Below are 20861 nucleotides of genomic sequence, written 5' to 3'. Positions count from 1 at the left end.
CAGCAGGTGTTCAGTTATTGTCTATTACATGAACGAGTGAGTCAATGAATAAAGTATTACTGAGATCCAACGCCAAGCTCAATGGAAATACTATAAAATATCTCGCCTCCTCTCAGAAATCTATGAGGATATTAACTTTCCAAATATCCAGATGGGCAGGCCCGAAACACATACACGGTACCTATGGCAGCTATTGTTTGTTCCTTATACCGCCCGCAGCCCCCACGTTTTTCACAGCATCAGACCCCCAAATGAATTCAGGTGACCATTCTCTGCTAGGCTGCCTATTCTTGATTGGTCCAAGCCAACCATGGCCGTTCTATTCCTAATTGCCACGCAAGTGACCAAATTTCAACCAATGGGACCCGAGGGGAAGTCTACTGGGAAGCAGCAGGAAAAGTTACGCTCCCTCCTACAGATGCTGAAAGAGAAACTACTTTCCCGCCTTTGGATACTGTTTGCATAGCACACATAGAAGGGCTGCAGTCATCCTGAGGTCATGAGGGAAACCAACGTGCTGAGGATGGCAAAGTGCAAACATGAAAGCACACGGGACCCTGATACTATCATGGAGTCATGGAGCAGGCCAGCCCTGAAATCTCCTATATCTGGACCTCTAGTTGCGTGAGCTGATAAAGCCCTCATCATTTAGCTAGGTATTCTGCTATTACAGTCAAAAACATCCCAACGCACCTCTCTGCAATCTACAATTATTGATTTAGATAGGTATTATTTTGTGGGGGGAAAAAGAGATGTGAATCAGCTGAAAATTCAAATTAAGGAGTCTGCTTTTATAGGAGATTGCATAGAAGCTGAATTTCAACAAAAATTTAAGAGCTACAACCTAGAACTTGGTATGCAACGTGCTCATCTTAGACACAATTTTATTTAATCTATCATAATCACATATCCCTAATTCATTCAAACTTTAGTCAGTATCAAAATACATGCAAGACACGATGCTAAGTAACCTGATATACAAAAATATGAAAAAGGCTCAGTCCCTGTCCTCGATAAGCTTGCAGTTTAGGGGGAGAGACAATAAGGTCAATTTGTGTGGCACTTCACAACCTACAAAATGCTTTTATATCTTTGTGACAGGTACCAAGTTATAAGAGGCTACAGTCCACAAAGGAGAGAAAGTGGTAGGAGAGAATGACTTGGGAACCGACTTGAGTGAGGAAAGGGCAAAGGGGTATTTCAAGTGGACAACACAGTGTGAGCTAAAATAGGGAGGCAGGCAAATGCAGGGAGTGTCTAGAGGACAGTAAACAAAAACTGGGAGAAATGGTTGGGGTGGTGAGTTCAGAATAGGGCCAGTCTTGACTATCATGCTAAGGAGTTTGAAGAGCAACGGTCAAGGCAAGTTTTCCAATGTGTTTACTTTTAGCTCTTGAATACAAGTGCCAAATCATTACAGCAGAACACTGTGGTTTTTCAGAAAATTTACATCTTTCCTCCCAACCATAAACTCTTGACACTAGAAAATACACTGCCACCATCAACAACGGAAAACCCCAGGGATCCTGGGAGCAGTTTCTGGTAAGCAAAGGACCAGGCAGGAACCTCCTCCAGGCCAGGGCCCCATGCTGTTTTCTGGTCATGGAGTCCTCAAAGCTTCTAAGGTTTTATTCTGTATCTTTGCCAAAACACCAACCTTAGCCCTGAGATCTAATGCTGCTCTCTTCTCCTCAAATTACCACTCTTTCTTCTTCCTTTTACCAACTTCTAAACAGGTAGTCTTGGGGTGGCTGGTTAGCTCAGTTGGTTAGAGCGTGGTGCTAACAACACCAAGGTTGCCAGTTCAAAACCCGCATCGGCCATTGTGAGCTGAGCCCTCCTTAAAAAAAGAGGGAAGACTGCAGGAGTAGCACATTTGCAAAAGAAAGATGGGAAAATTATTTAAAAAAATTTTTTTTAAAAAAGCAGTCTTTATTCTCTGTCTCTGATTTCTCAATTCCTCAATACGGTGTAGTCTGGCTTCAATTCAATGAAACCGTTTGATCAATCTAATGCCCTAACTAAAAAGGCCAATCTCTTTCTCAGACTCATTCTACTTGACATCTCAGCCTCAAATTATTTTTGGAATAGGCAGAGTATAGAGAAATATAACCTCTTCTTATCTTGGTTCCCAGGATCATTTCTCGTTCTCCAACTTTTCTGACCATGCTTCTTCCGTCTACTTTCCTGGCTCATCCCAATATGCCTGGATCTGTCCTTAGGCTGCTTGATATGACACACACACACTCCTTGGAAACTCACCAGATGTAAAGCTTCACCCACCATGTGACAATGGCTCCCATACCTGTACCTTCTTCTAGGGACTCTCTGGTTAGACTACAAGCTCCTCCAGAATGAGAATTATGTTTTTTTCATACTTGAGTCCTAAAAATCTTATGAAATGTCTGAAGACAGCCAAAACTCATATGCAAAATAACATCCCCATCCCAGCGTCACTCTGTCATTACCTAATGCTTTACTTTCCATTCTAGCACCAAACACTAATTTATACCTTAATATATGTTAATCAGTTTATTAATTATCTTGTAAGCTTCATGAGGCAGAGACTTTATTTCATTTTAACGCTATTACTATAGCACCTGGAATTGAACCTAGTACATGGTAGAAGCGTTCAAAATTATTTATTAAATGAATAAGAACCCAGAAAACAATACCATGCAGGAAGAAATAAAGGTAATTGAAATTAAAGCATTTTAAGGTTGTTGTGTTTAGGTATAGGGTAGACATATTTAATTGACTTTATACTGTTTAGGATCAAATATTATTGAAAATTAAAAGGTAAACAACTAAGTAAAAAATAACATATAACTTAAAAACTAAAGTTGAAAAAAGGAGGGATAAGAAAATTGATTGATTCAAAAGAAAACGAGAAGGAAACTGAAAATCAGAAAAAAACCACAAATATAGAAAGCATGAAATGAAATGGTAGGAATAACTCTCAAAACATAAATAATTAAAATAAAGATAAGAAGACTAATTGTATCCATTAAAAGATAAGTGGTTAGATTGGATTTTTAGAAGATGTGGTACATATACACAATGGAATATTACGCAGCCATAAAAAAGAATGAAATCTTAACCATTTGTAACAAGATAGATGGGCCCAGCGGGTATTACACTAATTGAATTAAGTCAGAGAAAGGCAAATACCATATGATCTCACTATATGTGGAATCTAAAGAACAAAATAAACAAACAAATAAAATAGAAACAGACTCAGATACAGAGAACAAACTGATAGTTGCCGGAATGGAAGAGTTTTGGAGGCTGGGTGAAAAAGGTGAAGGGATTAAGAAGTACAAATTGGTAGGTACAAAATACGTAGTTACAGGGAAGTAAAGTACAGCATAGGAAATATAGTCAATTATATTGTAATAACTATGTAAAGTGCTAGGTGGGATACCAGACTAACCCGGGGGGGTTACTTTGTAAATTACAAAAATGTCTAACCACTACGCTGTACACCTGAAACTACTATAATATTGAGTGTCAACTATAACTGAAAAAAATTCTTAAATAAAAACTTTTGATTCAAAAAAGCTATATGCTGAGACATACACTAAATACGTAAGGATTCAGAAAAGTTGAAAGTGAAAGCAACCCCACCAAAGAAAATATACAGATGGCAAATGAGTATATGAAAAGATGCTTCACATCATATGCCATCAGCAAAATGCAAATCAAAACAATGAGATACCACTACACACCTGTTAGAATGGCCAAAATCTGGAACACTGACAGCACCAAACGTTGGTGAGGAACGCTCTCTCATCCAATAAGAACTCTCATCCATTGCTGGTGAGAATGCAATATGGCACAGCCACTTTGCAAGACAGCTGAGCAGTTTCTTACAAATCTAAACATATACTTACCATACCATCCAGCAATCATACCTTGGTATTTATACAAAAGAGTTAAAAACTTATGTCCACATAAAAACCTGTACGTGAATGTTTGTAACAGCTTTATCTATAATTGCCAAAACTTGGAAACCAAGCTGTCCTTCAGCAGGCGAATGGATGTATAAACTCGGTACACCCAGACAATGGAATATTATTCAGCATTAAAAAGAAATCAGCTATCAAGCTGTGAAAAGAAATGGAGAAACCATAAATGCATATTACTAAGGGAAAGAAACCAAGTTGAGAAGGCTGCATACTGTATGATCCCAATCATATGCTAATCTAGAAAAGGCAAAACTATGGTGACAATAAAGAGTGGTAGCAGGGGTGGGGAGCAGGATAAACAGGCAGAGCACAGAGGACGTTTTATGGCAGTGAAAAGTACTCTGTATGATATTATAATGATGGATACATGAATGTACAACACCAAGAGTGACCCTTAGGGACTTTGGGCTTTGAGTGATTATGATGTGTCATTGTAGATTTATCCTTGATTTTAAAAAAAAGTCCACTCTGGTGAGTGTTGCTGATAATGGGGGGGCTATGCATGGATGGGGGCAAGGAGTATACGGGAAATCTCTGCATCTTCTTAATTTTATTGTAAACCTAAAACTGCTCTAAAAAATTGTCTTAAAAAAAGTAAAAGTATGGGAGACTTACACACAGGAAGGTGAAATAGTTTATACTGGACTAAACCTCCCACAAATAACAATTATAAACTCTGACTAAAACATAAAAACAACAACTTGAAAGCAGTGGAGAGCAACCAAAACTCAGAAACTAGGGAGTAACCAAACCTTGAAAGAGGGGAGCTATACTACATAGGTGAGATTTGTCTTTATATATAGCTGCTTGCTGAGGGCAGACAGCAGCCTAAACTGTTCAGAGTAGCTGAAACTCAAGAAGGAAGTTACAATCATACTGGCTTGAGACATCAAAGGATGAAGTTTGGAGCTAGCAGAGAAACTAGAAAGTGGGGAAGGAAATCCTAGAAAATAGGAAACCCCAAAATATATGTTTATAAACTCCACCACAATTCTTAGCTGAATCCTGAATCACACAACACAGGAGAGACCTCAAAGAAAAGCAACAGCTGGAGAGCTGAAAGAATATCAGCTGTTGCCCAAATGCAGGGGAGACAGAGTTTGGAGTTTAAGTCTAGCCAGGTAACAGCTTGCCAGAACAACAAAGAATCAACACACTTTAGGAGAAAAACAGAATTGCAGATCACAAAAACATTATCATCCATAATATCCAGTTTACAATAAAAAATTACTACACATGAAAACAAACAGGAAAATGACCTACAATCAAGAAAAAAAGCAATCAACATACAGTGAACACAAGATGGCCCAGATGTTGCAATTACTGGACGAGGAGTATAAAGCAGCTACTATCAGTATGTTCAAAAACTTTATTAAAGAAGAGAGGAAACTCACATCAAACAACGAAAATTATAAAAAGAACAACACAGGACCAGGCAGAACACAGAAATACAAAGTCTGACAGCAGATTTAACATTAGATTAGCGACAACTTAAAAACTGATCAAAAGCAATGATCCAATATGAAGATCTGACAGGAAAGAAAAATTTTTTAATGAACAGAGAGCTTCCGTGAGCGATGCCACAATCGCATCAAGTTTAACATATGGGAAATAGGTGTCCCAAAAGGGGAGCACGGAGAAACTTATGCAGAAAAGTATGCGTAAAAATAACAGTTGAAAATGTCCACAATTTGGGAAAACATAAAATTGCAAATCTAAGTTCACTGCACCTGACGCAACACAAATCACAACTAGAGCACATCATATTCAAACTGCTGAAAACTAAAGATACAAAAAAATCCTGAAAAAGCCCAAGGAAAAACAACATACATAAAGAAAAATAGTTGACTTCTCATTACATGAAACAAAGACAGGTTCAGGTAAACAAAGCCAAAACAACTCATCTCTTGCAGACCTGTGCTAAAAGAAATGCTAAAGGACGTTACTCAGGCAGAAGGGAAATGACACCAAATGGAAACTCAGATCTGTAAAAAGAAATGAAGATTTCAATAATAGTAAATATATGAATATAAAAGACTATTTTTTTCCTCTCTTGATTTCTTAAAAGACATATGTCTGATTCAAACAAAAATGATAACTCTGTATTGTAAAATTTATTAATAAAAAGATGTGATACATGACAAAATTAGTGCAAAGGATGGAGGTGGAAGTGAACCATACAGTTGCAAAGGACTTAAATTTCATGTGAAATAGTATAACTCAGCACCCATTCATATTTAAAACAAAAACAAAAGAAATCCTGGCAAATCAGAAACAGGAATGAACTCTGGTAAAGGATATCTGCTCCAAATCTACAGTAAACAAAATACATACTGGTGATGTGTTAGAAACGTAACCGCAGCACCAGTCCAAAACTGTCCTTTCCTGTTTCTAACAAGATACTGCACTGCCTTTCAGAGGCCGCAGACCAAACTTTGCATATTGTGCAGCAGAAGCATGTGCAGAGGGCAGAGAACATTCTGCACCCAGAACCAAAATTTCACCCCGCTCACGGAACCAAAGCACCAAGACATGACTGGAAATTGAACACCGGGACCCTTTCAGAAGTGCAGAGTCCCTTGTGCAGGAAGAGCCAATGCTGAAGCCCCTGACTATATCTTACCAGAAAGAGCCAAGTTCCAAAGCTCTCCAATCAAAAACTGGACCACCAGCACTTCCACACACCAGCCTATTCCCCCTCATCCTTAATCTTTGCCTTTAAAAACCCTTGATTAAAAACCATCAGGGAGTTCAAGTTTTAAGTGATAGCTTCCCGTTATCCTTGCTTGGTGCTCTACAAATAAAACGGCCTTTAATTTCTCCAGCGCAAACCTCGATGTCCAGTGTTTGGCTTTGCTGTGCATCAGACGGTTTGATCCTCGTTCGATTCAGTTCGGTAACAGAAGTGTTCCTTTTAAAGTTAGGAAAAAAGGAAAAAATGCCTTTTATCACTTCTTCCTGTTAAGAATGTACTAGAAGTCCTATGCAGAACAATAAAACATGAAAAACAAAAACTTAAGAACAGAAAAGAAAAACACAAATAAAAAAACCAAGAAAATAAAGACAATGAGAACTTTCGCAAAGTTCCTAGATAAAAGATCAACGTGCAAAATTCAACGGAATTCTTTTGCCAGTAATAACCAGAAGTTTGCTTAGAAAAACCTAAAAAAAGGAAGAGAGGATGCTTACATATGAAAGGTTTATTTCAGTAAAGAAGTAAATTTTCTCAATATTAATCTACCCTAACTCAGTTCCAATCAAAATCTCAGCAAAGTTTTTCGCTGAATTTTAAGCAGATCCTAAAAATCACATGAAAGAGCAAAGCCAAGAAGCCCAATATAATTTTGAACAAGGTGAGAGAACTGTGTCTATTATATATCAAACTATAGCAATTAAGTCAGTGTATGATAAATGAACTGAGGTAGATTAAAAGACCAATGAAAACACAGTCTAGAGTCAGACTCATATGACTATACAAACTTGCCATATCACACTACAAATTAGTGTGAAAAGGATAGGCTATTTAATAAATGTTTATCCATATGTAAGAATAAAATAAAATTCCTACCTCACACTATACAAAACACCAATTCCAGGTGGATCAAAGAGTTAAGGATATAAATCTCAAAAATTTTTAAATAAAGTATAGGCAAATATCTTAGTGTCCTTGGTGGATAGGGGAGAATTTCTCAATACTCAAAAAGCACAAACCATGAAAAATAAAAATGAATAATTTCTAATTTAATTGAAAATTAAAAATGTTAATACAACCAAAGACATTATAGAGTTAAATGATAAGCCAAAGACTAGGGGAAAATATCCACAACAGAAATAATCAACAAAAGATTAGTATCAGAGTGTATTAAAAACTTCTCCAAATTAAAACACACAAGTGAAAAATGGCCAAAAGGCATGAATGGCCAAATCACAACTAGCCAATGAACACATAAAAATATGCTCAGTAGTATCTGATCTCATCAGACTGGCAAAAACACTAATGTTATCTAGTAAGAAATAAGACACATATCATCTGGCACTGCTACTTTGGAGAGCAATCTGGCAAAGCTGAAGCACTACCCTGTCACTCGGTAATTCTACTTCTAGGTATATACCCTGGAGAAACTCTTGTACATATGTATGCGGAGACATGTACAAAGACAGCAGCATTGTTTATAATGGCAAAAAAAAAAAAAAAAGAGTAACAATTTAAAAATACATCAAGAAGAAAATGGATAAATGAACTGTGTAACAAAATACTATACAGCAGTTAAACTAGAACTATGTGTATGAATATAGTTAAACAGTGTTGAATGAAAAAAAGTATGCAGCATCTGTGCAGTATGTTCCATCATGCAGTTTTAAAGCATATTAAAATCAGAAATATTGTTCATGGATACAAACATATATTACAAAGACAGAAAATATGCATGAGAATAATATACCGAATATATACATCGTGACTGTTATTTCTAAGGAGGGAAGGAACGGCTTCAACTATATATTGCAACTTTTTTTTATATAAAAGATCTAAATTGTGGCAGGCAGACTGCTTAGTTGCTCACCTAAGATCTACTTTCCTCTTCTTATAAATCAAACTCCCCTTATTACTAAAACAGAATTTGCATATCCCGGCCTGCCTTGCAGATTAAGGTGGCCAGTAAAATAAAACCAAAAATCACTGGGTGGGGCTATGGGAAAAGTATTGAAGGAGAATGGCTTCACTGGGACCTGAGCCCCTTTGCCCTATTCTTAACTTCCTTTAACCTCCTGCTTGGAATGTGAATGCAAAGGATGGAGCTGCAAGGACCTTCTTTGCAACCAAGAGATGACCTTGAGAATAAAGCCACAAGCTAAGGACTGCAAAGCAGAAAGATAACAGGAGAGGGTACTTGATGATCACATAGGTACCATGTCCCGAGAGGAAAAAACTCTCTTTTAAAGCACTTTTTAGGGGAAAAGTGGGGTTGCGGGGATCTTTTAGATGCTGACACAGAAGCAAACAGGGAAAACTGTTAAGACATGGGAGAGAGATGGCTTCATGATTATTTCTTATCTTCTGCTACTGTACTTTTGTATGTTTAAATTTTTTTATTAAAAAATACATTTTACGTCTCAAATCTTAAACAGATTCTCAAATGTTACTCACAGACAATTGTTAACCAACAAATCAAGCCAAAATGCAAAGGTAACCTGTATACTTAACACGTTGAATACGGCGGGGTTTAAATCCCTCGTGAAGATTCTCGTGATCCGTATGCAACGTGTTAATGAGGTGGCCGACTAGAGTTGACAAAGAATTCACTAGTGAGGGGGACCAATTTGTCACCCCAAAATGTGCTTTCTGTGGTATTGATTTTAAGCTGGTAATTTAAAAACAAAAGACTCAGCAAGAACCTTTGAGCCTTCCCCTTACCTGCCTAAAGGAATTCAGATAGAAAAACCTGCTTATGGGAAAGGGGCATCACTTACACATGGCAGAGGGAGGACTCCAGCAAAGGCTATTTACTGGACTCCCCTCTGCGTCCCATTGTTTCGGGAGGCCCAGCAAGAGTCTGTTTGCCACATGTTTCCTTTCTCACCTACCTGAGAACTGCCTACTTTCCCTTTGAAATACTAGATCCCTGCCTCCTTTTCCTTTGTCCAGATGGCATATTAACCTTAACTGCCCAATCTGCCCTTGGGTTTCACATATTCTTATGGAACCACATATGATAACATGTAATAAATTTGGACATTTTCTCATTAACCTGTCTCATGTTAATTTGATTAGTCCAGCCAGAAGAATTTAGAAATATGGGAGGAAAATTTATGTTTCCACACCCACACTACAAACCAGCCAACCACACTCTAAGAGAGGAGTTACCACACTACAGCTACCAACGCTGCTACTGCCAGTCTGGGTAACAAATAAGACTGGAAGACACCACAGTCCCTTGGCTCTGGGCTATGGCTGAGAAAGACCAAAAGCAATTTGCAGACTAAATGGAATTCTCTGTTGTCAATTCCTTTTCCCTATTTTATCTTCTCCTTACATTCCCCAGAGCTCATTGCCACACTTTTTTCTTCTCTACAACTGAATCATCTGGGAAGAGATAAGAAAAAAATATCAAGGGACAATAGTACCCTAAGATAAAATTTACTTTTCTTTTACAATTGCAAACAGGAAAGTTCTTTGGAGAACTACTTCACTTAAATAAACACTGATGTTACTTGGATATTACCTTAAGTGATTTTGAAATCTAAAAAATTTAAAATTTTGTTCGACAGACCAAATAAAAACAGAAATTTGGGATGGGGGTAGATTTAGCCCAATAACCTGAAATATTTAGTTAACATAAAAAAAGTACCCTTGTTATTAGTATGTTACAGAAAGACAGTGCTCTAGTTAGTCATGAATTCTACTTAATAGATTTATCACAGGTACCATGCACTGAAAAATATACATACTCTTCATTCTTCATTTTCTTCATTTTTTTCCATGGTTATTCTTTTTCTAATTTGGTTTCTCTCTTATTTGGTTTCACCCTAAAGCCACTTAACTTCTTAGCTTATAATTTTAGTGGTTGTTCTGCATTCTCTCCTGCTCTTCTTACTCAGCTTTCTGGCCCCTGCCTTTTGTTTCTGTGAACGGCTATTCCAGGCTTCACTCTTTCAATTCCATCTTCCCCTAGTCTCAGATTGCTTCTGCACTGATGCCGTGTTTCCCTGAAAATAAGACCCAGCCAGTCAATCAGCTCTAATATGTCTTTTGGAGCAAAAATTAATATAAGACCCGGTCTTTTATACTATATGTATTATGTTAATAATATATTATATGTATATTATATTATACCCGGTCTTATAGTAAAATAAGACTGGGTCTTATATTAATTTTTGCTCCAAAAGACATATTACAGCTGATTTCCTGGCTAGGTCTTATTTTGGGGGAAACACGGTACTATTTAAGATTCATACTAGGAGATAACATCCCAAGTGCCTTTTCTTGGGATTTTTATCAGCTCTTTGGGGGCAGATTATAGGATGTACTTCCTGCTCTCAGGACCAAACAAAACCCGCTGCCATTTGGAAGTTAACAATGTAATAGAAAGTTAAATAAATTGTTGAAAAAGTTCCCGAAATAACCGAAAACATTTCTTCTGCATTATTTTTTTAATCCACCTAACTCTCAAATTTGTAATCTAAAACCTCTAAACACTTCAGTGTCCCTCCTTTCCTTCTTACATACAAAACAGTTGCACATTTGTCCCTATTATCAGTAGAAACATAACTAAAAGATAAATTTTTTAAAATGACTTCTCTACTTTGGCTTTAGAGAATTTAAGAATTAAGTTCATCTATGAACAAAATTTTCCCAACACAAATACAATGTTATAGCATGTATTCTGCTTCCTTGTAACCATAAATGCAAGAGGAATAACTATAAAATATTTAAGATACTATATTTAAATATTATCAAAGAGCATATGCCTTTTAATGAATATAAAGTAATTTGACAGCTTTAATGAAAAGTCCTAATAGTACTGAAGGGACAGTAAAATGTAACTGTAATTTTCAGTTTTGCATTTTGCTGTGCTGTTAACTGATCTACATGTTAAGTGCTTGACTATCAAAAAAAGAACAGCAAAGCAGTCTTAAAGGAGATGAAATCTTTATCTGATATAGCAACATTTATGGTTTTATTATAAGGAACCCTAATCTTGAGGGAGTTATTTTAAAAAAACAAAAAAGATGGGGGGAAAAGGGAGGGAAACAACAAAAAACTAGTTATTGTTTTATTTCTTCATAAGAAGGGTTTTTTTCATAGATACCAAATATAAAGTGTAGATTTGACTTTTGAATCTGTAAACCAACTTGAAAAGACACTTTTGAGACCATTGGAGAAATCTGACTACAGATTGTTAGTTTTATCAGGAATGATACAGCATTGTGGCTACATTCGAAAATGTTCTCATTTTTTAAAGACTCATAACGAAGAATGTTAGAGGTAAAAATGACATATCTCATATTGATTTAAAATACTTTGGCTTGGGGGTTGAGGGAGGGGTTGAGAGGTGAAGCGTGTGTAGCAAACCTTAACCTCTGTTGAATCTGGAAAATGGATATAGGTTTAAGGGGGTTCATTTTACTATTTACTTTCATATATGTTATCATTTTTTTAATATAAAGTTAAAACAAAGAAATAACTTTTAAGTTTAAGAGAGCTAAAAGCTAAATTAGAATTACAAATGAATTAAGCATCCTACTTTGGCAGGACAAATACTTCAAACATCCATGTTTTGTCAACAAAATCAAGGCATACATTGATTCATTTAACTTCAATTTTACAAGTATCTATTTACTATATGCCAAGCATTTCACCAGACCTTAGACAATGTCACTGTCCTTAGGGAGGAGACAGTCCATGTGAATACCTGTGATAAAGTATTCCAGGTGGGCTGACAGAAAAGTATAGAGAACAGCAGGCACAGACAGAAAATTGAGGGGGAAATTATGAATGACTGCAATAAGCTATAGACATCACATTCATACATCACCGCTGCTCAAATGAAAGATGAACTACTCAAAAGTTTTGTGTTGTTGTTTTTTTTTATTAATTTATCCAGACCCCACTCCAGCATAAATGAATCAGCATCTATGGGTATGGGGTTCCTCGACGCATGATTATGCATTAGAAAATTTTACCCTAACAACAATCTTTTTCAAGTGAGTTAGGGGTGGGCAGAACGTCAACATTTAGAGAACTGAAAGGTCTGAGTGGCTCGAGACCGGCACATAAACCCGTAAGTGGGCAGAGATCTGACAAAGGAGTTCTCCGAAATGCTAAAGGTTACGTGACACTCGAAGCTATCTTTGTCAAGTATTTCATAAGTCACGAGTCTGGTGATTTAAACATGACACTGAAACCTCAGACGGTCTCACAAACTGTGCTAAGTAAAAGAAACTAACATTACTCAAGATTTCTGAGTGAGGACATTTCAGGCCTTACTACTAGCCGCATTAGCCACAGGCAGTGCAAGCCAGATTTAAAAACCCTTGAGTTTCCAAGGCAAGAAAGGCTGTCTGGCCTGCAAAGCCTAAAATACTATGTGGCCCTTTACAGAACATTTGCTGACCTCTGCCATAGGAAATTACAGTGGTACACGTGACATTGTCCAAGTTTTATAATTTTGTCAATGTAGTTTTAATTTGCACTTCTCTGTTAAATATTTAGTGGCCATTAATTTTTCTTCTATGCAATGGCGTTTCCTTTCTATTGTCCACTTATTTTAAATAGGGATATCCTTTACACCATGTAAGTTAGAGGAGAAGGAAAGCACAGCAGCAAGTGCTGAGCACTTTTAGACAAACCAATGAGCTGGGTATTATTATGCTCATCATCTTACAGATAGAAAACTGACACTTTGAAAAGGTAGGTAATTTGGCCAAACGCACACAAGACTTTATCAAGGCCAGAATTCAAAATTAGTCAAGTCCAAGTAACTATGGTAAAACCCATAAATATGTGCCCTTTATAGCCCACCTCTGGAATCATAATATAACGTATTATAACATAAATGGAATCATCATATAACGTATTCTTTTGCTACCTTTTTAATCCAACATTGTTTTTAAGATTCATCTATGTTGATGTTTTAATAGTTCATTAACTTTGGTGCTATAGAGTAGGGGTTGGCAAATTACTGTTTTTATAAACAAAATTTTATGGGAACACAGCCACACCCGTTCCATTTGTTTGCATGTGGTTTAAGGCTGCTTTTGCACTACAAGAACAAAGGTGAGAAACTGCAACACAGACTGAATGGCCTGCAAAGCCTAAAATATTGACTATCTGGCCTTTTACAGAAAGTTTGCTGACTTCTGCCATAGAGTATTGAGTGGTATACTTGACACTGTCCAAATTTTATAATTTTGTCAATGGAGTTTTAATTTGCATTTCTCTGTGACAAACATTTAGTGGCTATTAATTTTCTCCTATGAAATGACTTTTCCTTTCTATTGCCCATTTATCTTTTTCACACTGATATATATGTGCATTGACATACTCATATGTACATATGTATTATTGTGATTAAAAAATCCTTTGTCAATTGCATGTGTTAGAAATATTTTCTCCTATTTATATACTTGTGACTAGTCTCTACACTTTCTTGGTTGTAGACAAAAACCAAAAGATCTTAATTTTAATATAGCCAAATTTATTAACCTTTTCCTTCAACAGTTGTGCTTTTGGCATCTAGTTTTAAAAGCCTGAGGTCATAAAATACTAAAATTTTATTCTGAAGGTTTGAATATTCCCTTTCATAATTAATTTTTTAATCCATCTGGATTTTTTTTAATACGGTGTGAGATAAGAAACCATTATTTTCAATTTGGTTAAATAACAATCCTAACACCCTTTACATAGTATTCCATTTCCTTATTTGATTTATAACACTAGTTCTGTCATATATCAGATTTCCATCTATACGAGTATACAGTTCTGTTTTTTGCCTCAATTTTCCTCCATTACCTATTTGCTTATGCTTGCCCTAATATTATACTGACTCAATTATTAAAGTTTTACATTAACTTACAATCTGGGAAGACAAGCAGTCTTCAGAAATATCTTGGCCATTCTTGGCCCTTTGCTTTTCCAAATAAATTTTAGAATTAACTTGTCAAGTTCCACGAAAACAAACATATACAACCATACCCTGCAGGGTTTTTATTGAAATAGCAATGACTTTATTAATGACAGGTTAATTGATATATTTACGAGTCTTTCTCCCTATAAACACAGAATGTCCCCACATTTATTTAGGTCTTATTTAATGTCTTTCAATATATTTTTATAACTTTCTATATAATAAGATCTTGGCACATCTTTTTATATGTATTCCTAGGTAGCATTTTTTTTTTTTTTACTGTCATGAAATATTTTTATTATGTTTTTATTGTGAGTTGCTAGATTAAGAGTAATAGAACTGATTTTACTATACTGATGTTATATTCAGCAACTTGCTAACTATTATCAATCTAAAAATGTATCTATGGACTTAAATTTTCTACGAAAATGTTCACACTGACTCTAAAGCTAACCATTTTGTTTATTCCTCATAGCCTCGTAACTTACTGAAAGACTAGTCGCTCCAGTGCAATGCTGGAGAGATTGGTTAACAAGAGACATCCTTATACTGTTGCTGGTTTTTTAAGGAATACTTTTAATGTTTCTCTATCAAGTATGACGTTTGCTGTAGGTTTTTTGTAGATACCCATTGCCAGGTTATGGAATTTCTCTCCTATCCTTAGTTTGGTACGAGTTTGTATCCTAAGAGTGTTGAATTTTAATACTTTTTCTGCATCTTTTTGGGTGATTCTGAGTTTTCCTTTTTAGTTCTAAACTGTTCATGTGGATAATTACATTAATAGATTCTCTAATGCAGAACAAAGCTTGCCTGCCTAGAATAAACCCCTTATTCAATACGTAGTATTTCCTTTAAGCAGTGCTGAATTCATCTTGCCTACTTCTACTTTTTTTGGGTTTTTCTTTTTCAATTACAGTTGACATTCAATTCCAGTTTGCCTAATTGTTTTTGATAGCCTCTTGCTCCATAGCCATATTTTTATACTCTCTGAACATATTAAATATTTATTTTATATTCCGTATCTGACGGCTAGAATATCTATAACTTCTGAATGACCAAATAGTTTCTTAGTTTTGCTGATTAACTCACTGTGGCTTATTTGAAGTGCTTTTTTATTTTTGTGTGTGTGTTTAATTGTCAGTTCATGTTTCAGGAAACTTTGCCTGTGTTCCTGTATTTCCCAAGGAGGATTTGGTTTCTCAGGATCTGGCTAACAACCTGAGACCACTTTTCACTGAATTCTTATGGGGTGGTGGTGGTATGCGTGCGTGCGTGTGTGCGTGTGTGTATGCGTGTGTGTACACCATTCAGGCAGAAAGACAGAGAGAACGGGAACCATTCAGGCAGTAGGAGCCCGGACCCCAAAACCAGTGAGAGTGGACTTCTAGTTACAATTTCTCCTTTTACTTTTCCAATGAAAGGCAAGCTGAGACAGCAACCCTCCCAACACATTTCCCCCCAAACCCCACAATGTGGAACAGGTTTTTATTTTTTTCCCTAGTTTCCCTGACCCCTTTCAGGGAGTGTCAGCTTCATACAAGGTCTCTGGATCTTTCTTCTCACCCTGCCTCATCCCTGCACTCTGTCCAGCATCGCCCATGGTCACCTTGCATAATCCAAAGCTCTTGGCTTCCACAGATACCAGCACCGCCAGCAGAGCAGCCAGTATCACCATTCGCTTACCTCCCTGGATTCAAGATTTCTTGTTTTGACCTCTGATAAGTTTCCTTACTTGCTTGTCCCCTCAACTATGCATTTAAAAGATACTTTGACTATTTGGTGCAGTATTTTTAATGTTTCATAAGGGAGGACTTTTTTTTTAAATCTCTAATCTACCACACTGCCAGAAACTGAAGCCTCCAAACATTTTGAATCGTCTGCTGAGTATTTCTCCCCAGAAGAAACGTACCTCTCCTTCTAATGGCCAAAAGAAAAAGGATTCATTTGATTAACTAATACGTGCCAAACACTGTTCCAGGTACTTGGCATGTATCACAAAATTAAATCAGGATTAACGTATTCAAAGACCCTATGTGAGAAAGAGGTGCGGACAACAAACAATAAATATAAATAAGTTGAATTATATCACAGAAGGTAACAAAGCAAGGCAAAGAAAGAAGGAAGAAATAGAGTAGTCAGGTGAAAAGATCAAGAATGGGGGAGAGCGGCAATCTTAAACAAGGTAGCTATTACTAAAACATTAAGTACTTCCTCACAACATACCACCAATTTTTATTAAACATAACATTATAAGAAACTATGAGTACGAGTATTTTCCTCTTTTCTTGATGTGAATTAGGATGGTGAGCAACCTGCAGACATGTTAATATAAACTCCATTCACTTCAAAGAAGTAGGAGCTCATTTTAATAATTGGAGATGCTGCTCAAAAAGCTATAATGCTACCTATTCAAAAAAATAAATGAAATGTTAAAAATATAAAATAAAGTCATGATGGGCTCAAAGTAGGCAATTATTTACTAAAAGAATGGTTAAATGAGAATTATCTTTCCTATTTCTAAAGATAATTATAAATTAATTGTTATCACTATTTGGCAGTTCTTTTGAATGTTAAACCTAATCTAGAAGGTAATTTATCCAATTATATCTCATTCTATCTTTTATAGAGATGCGCCCTATTTATATCTTTTTATAACAGGTTTCTCTCTTTTCATAAGAATTATGTATGAAGTTACTAATCACACCTTAAAACACGTAATTCCAAATCCAAGACAATACTTTTCAGTCCTGTAATTATTTTCATTGCTTTTCTCTGTATCCCTCAATTTTTCCTTCCATCTCTTAAGACAGACAATAGAGCTAGAGTTTATATTCTACATAAACACTACAATTATACATAATAGATGATCTCTTTTTTTAATGATACAGGTAATAAATAATGATAGTAATGAATTAAAGTTCCAGCATATTTATGTCTGTCAGATAAAACTCCCAAAGGACAGGACCAAAAAAATTAGAGACAGGATTTACATGCACAACAGAAGCTTTACAGGAAAGCTTCAGTGATCCTTTTTTTCAAGATAAAAAAATTAGAAACAGTTCCACATAGTAACAAAATAAACCTACTTGAGAATGTTTCCTGAGGCACACAGATAACTTTTAACACAGCAACAAACTGAAATCAGCTAGTGGTACCGATGCCCAAAAGCACTGTCCAAGCTCTAGTCTTACTCCTGCAGCTGCCATTCTCCTCCACTCTACAGAGCCTGGGAATTCCCTGTGTTTGACAAGTAGAATTAGACTTCTTCCCCCTCACTTTTGTCTGATTATATATTGGGCCTTGACTGAATTTTACTTTACATACTCTCAGATGTGCAAAAATAGTAAACTGTCTTTTAAAAAACCTGAGTTAGACAATGTTTAATGACCAAAACATTTCTATAAGGTTGCTGCAAATATCAGTAAATTTTCTTACTTATACAAAATTCGAAAATTAAACCTCAGAAACAAAATTAGGTCTCTGATTGCAATTAAATCTTTTTTTTTTTTTAAATGAAAGCAAACCAATGATCATGTACTTAAGGGGAAAATAGCCTTTATAAAATATTAACACTAGTATTTCAACGCTTAAAATGTAGTAAGCTTTGATATATTAAAAAGCCATTAAATAAAACACTGCAAGTTAAAACTATGGTACAGAGTGGAGAATCCCCTGCTTCACTCATACACTATATTCCCATCCTGGAGGTATCAATCCCTTAGTCAACTTAGCAGCTTAACCAAGTAATGAGAAAGGGTAAAAGCAGGGCCCCAGGCACCTCTCAATTCTCCCTTACAGCCAACACATGCCACTTTACCCAAACAGCTCCACCTTTACCTGTTCTATACATTGGAGCCTGGTAGAAGACATCCTGATGCTAAAAAGTTTGAAAACCATCCACCCATAGCAGATCTTATAATGGTAGCACAGGGACCCCCTTAAAAGGATCCTGAGGACCCCAGAGGGTCCTTTTAAAAAGTCTGCAAAGTCCAAACTATCTTATACTAATATCAACTCATCATATGCCTTCTGACTTTCATTCCATCGCGAGTATATAAGCTGATTTCCAGAGGCTATATAACATGTGATATAGACTAAATACAAAAGACTTGAGACTCCAGCTATGAAAAGCCAGACATTAATGAGATTTGCACAAATGTAAAAACAATGCCACACTTCTCATTAATTTTTTTGTTCTTGTTTTGGAAAGCGGTTATTTTTCATAAAATATATTTATGTTAACATGTAATAGGTTTATTAACTTAAATAAATTAATGTTTTTTTAAATATCTAGGTGTTTAATGACAAATATCAATAGACATAACCCACAAAACAGAACTCTGAGGCCTCCAATAAATTTTAAGTATAAAGGGGTCCAGAGAACAATAATACTGAGACCACTGATCTATAAACAAAATTCATAGTAAAAAAACCCATACTTATTCATTCCACAAACATTTATTAAACGTCAGGCTTATGCTAGGTTCTAGGTGCTGGGCATACAGCAAGAAACAGGACAGACCGGGTTCCTCAAGTGTTGGGATATAGACAATAAACAAAAATGAAGTGTCAGCTAGTAATGAGCAGTCTGTCAGTAAATCAAAAGGAGAGGTGGGGTGTTAGCAAGGGCCTGGGCAGCTCCTTTCCACCGGCGGGTCAGGAAAAACTCCTCTGCGGCAGCACCAGGAGCCAGCCACAGGACATCCTGTGCAAGAGCGTCCCAGGCAGAGCCTGTGGGACTTCGCACAACATAACCCCAACCCACTTCAGCTTCCACTCTGCACCTCCTTCTGGTGTCCTGCTCTTCACTCGCATCCAATCACTTCCAGTTCCCAATACGCCATGCCGTCTCTTCCTTCCATGTCTCCATGTGTTATTCCCTCTGTCTGAAATGGCCTCGGCTTGTCCATCTGCCAAACCCATACAAGACTCAGGCCAAAGCTCTGTGAAGGCGGAGGTTTTGTATTCCCAGGACGTGGGGCTGTGCCTGCTGACACATTGCTGGGATTCAAGGAAACTCTCATCTCCTCAGACATTCCATCTATACCAACCACCTCCACTAATGTCATTTTGCAATTGCATTTTTGTATGCCAAGTTCACCCATTCGATGGTGAGTCCTGGAAGGCAGTTTTGAATTCACAGTGCCAACCACAGTGCCTGGTTAATAGCAGTAGGTGCTTAAAATCTACCAGACAAATGACTAAGTCATTGAATCACATTTCCTATTCTAATTATAACTATTTCTACATTTAATCTCTTAAAGGTGGGAATTATGTCTTAGTTTAGCACTGGGCCTTATTCATCACACATACTCCATAAATGTTTATCAGATTACTGAACTGAATTTCATCTGTAAAGCAGTTTATAAATTTCAGAGCCATTTTGTAAAGGCAACATTCTCCAACAGGAATATCCCGTTTTGTTTCTACCCTTAACGTGCAAGAGGTGGCAGGTATCCCGCCACATCTTGGCTCTCAGCTCCCAGGTCAGTATTTAAGGGTCGACACCAGAAGTTGTCTTGATAGGAAAAGTCAGCCAAAACTGAAAACGGATTCAGCCTTCTAGCTGGCAACTGCAGACACAAGCAAAATAGTAAGAGATGACCCCCAGTTACTTAATTTAGAAGAATGTTAGTTCTCATTGTTTCTCATCCACTGAGCTGATTTCTGTTATGTGAGAGGCAGCTATTTTTAAAACTATAGTGACGGGTGTATATATAAGGCAGGTTTTCAATAACAAATGCATGCTGCCTATTTTCCCGTGTGTCCTGCGATCAGTGGGGTATCTGCCACACTTACACAGGCACCCTTCTCAGTTGGAAAGGGCTTATTATTATATGGTAGATTATAAAGGCCCTTTGCTTCTCTTCAGTCCCCTTCCTGTGGGTCCTTCCTTTCAAGGCCCGTTAGGAGTTCTCAGAGAACTTAAAGAAAAATAAAGAAATTTAAACCTAAGCCAGTAAATTTTGCAACAGGGCAGAAACTATAACATAGAATTTTAAAAACCCTTATTGGATGAAGAATAGGGAAATAATTCAGGATAAATTCTTTGGGATTATTTCAACTACCCATGCCATTATTTTTATTACCACTAGGAATAACTGACAGTACTTAAATTACGCTAAATATGCCTACAGATTTAAAGGTAGCAAAAAAATTAAAATCTTCAGAAGCCCCTATTTTTCAATATTGACGTCTTGGTCCTGCTATATACTAATAATTTATCGAGAGACAGACAGACACATACATACAGTATTACCATTTAAAA

At 36.5% G+C, this 20861-nt stretch overlaps 1 protein-coding gene and 1 non-coding gene across 2 annotated transcripts in view; one reads left to right on the top strand and one right to left on the bottom strand.

Moving 5' to 3' along the window:
* The window catches only part of GALNT1 (polypeptide N-acetylgalactosaminyltransferase 1), a 109236-nt gene that overhangs the window by 72649 nt on the left and 15726 nt on the right, over positions 1-20861 (bottom strand). The window lies entirely within an intron of this gene.
* On the top strand, positions 1750-1823 carry TRNAV-AAC (transfer RNA valine (anticodon AAC)). Its single transcript has one exon. It is a non-coding gene; the product is annotated as a tRNA-Val (tRNA).

This window comes from Rhinolophus sinicus, chromosome 4 (genome assembly GCF_057876585.1).
Source record: "Rhinolophus sinicus isolate RSI-liver-muscle chromosome 4, RSI-T2T, whole genome shotgun sequence".
In the NCBI taxonomy this organism is placed as follows: Eukaryota; Metazoa; Chordata; class Mammalia; order Chiroptera; family Rhinolophidae; genus Rhinolophus; species Rhinolophus sinicus.
Note: the sequence above shows the minus strand (reverse complement) of the source record. Positions and strands in the feature narration are given on the sequence as shown.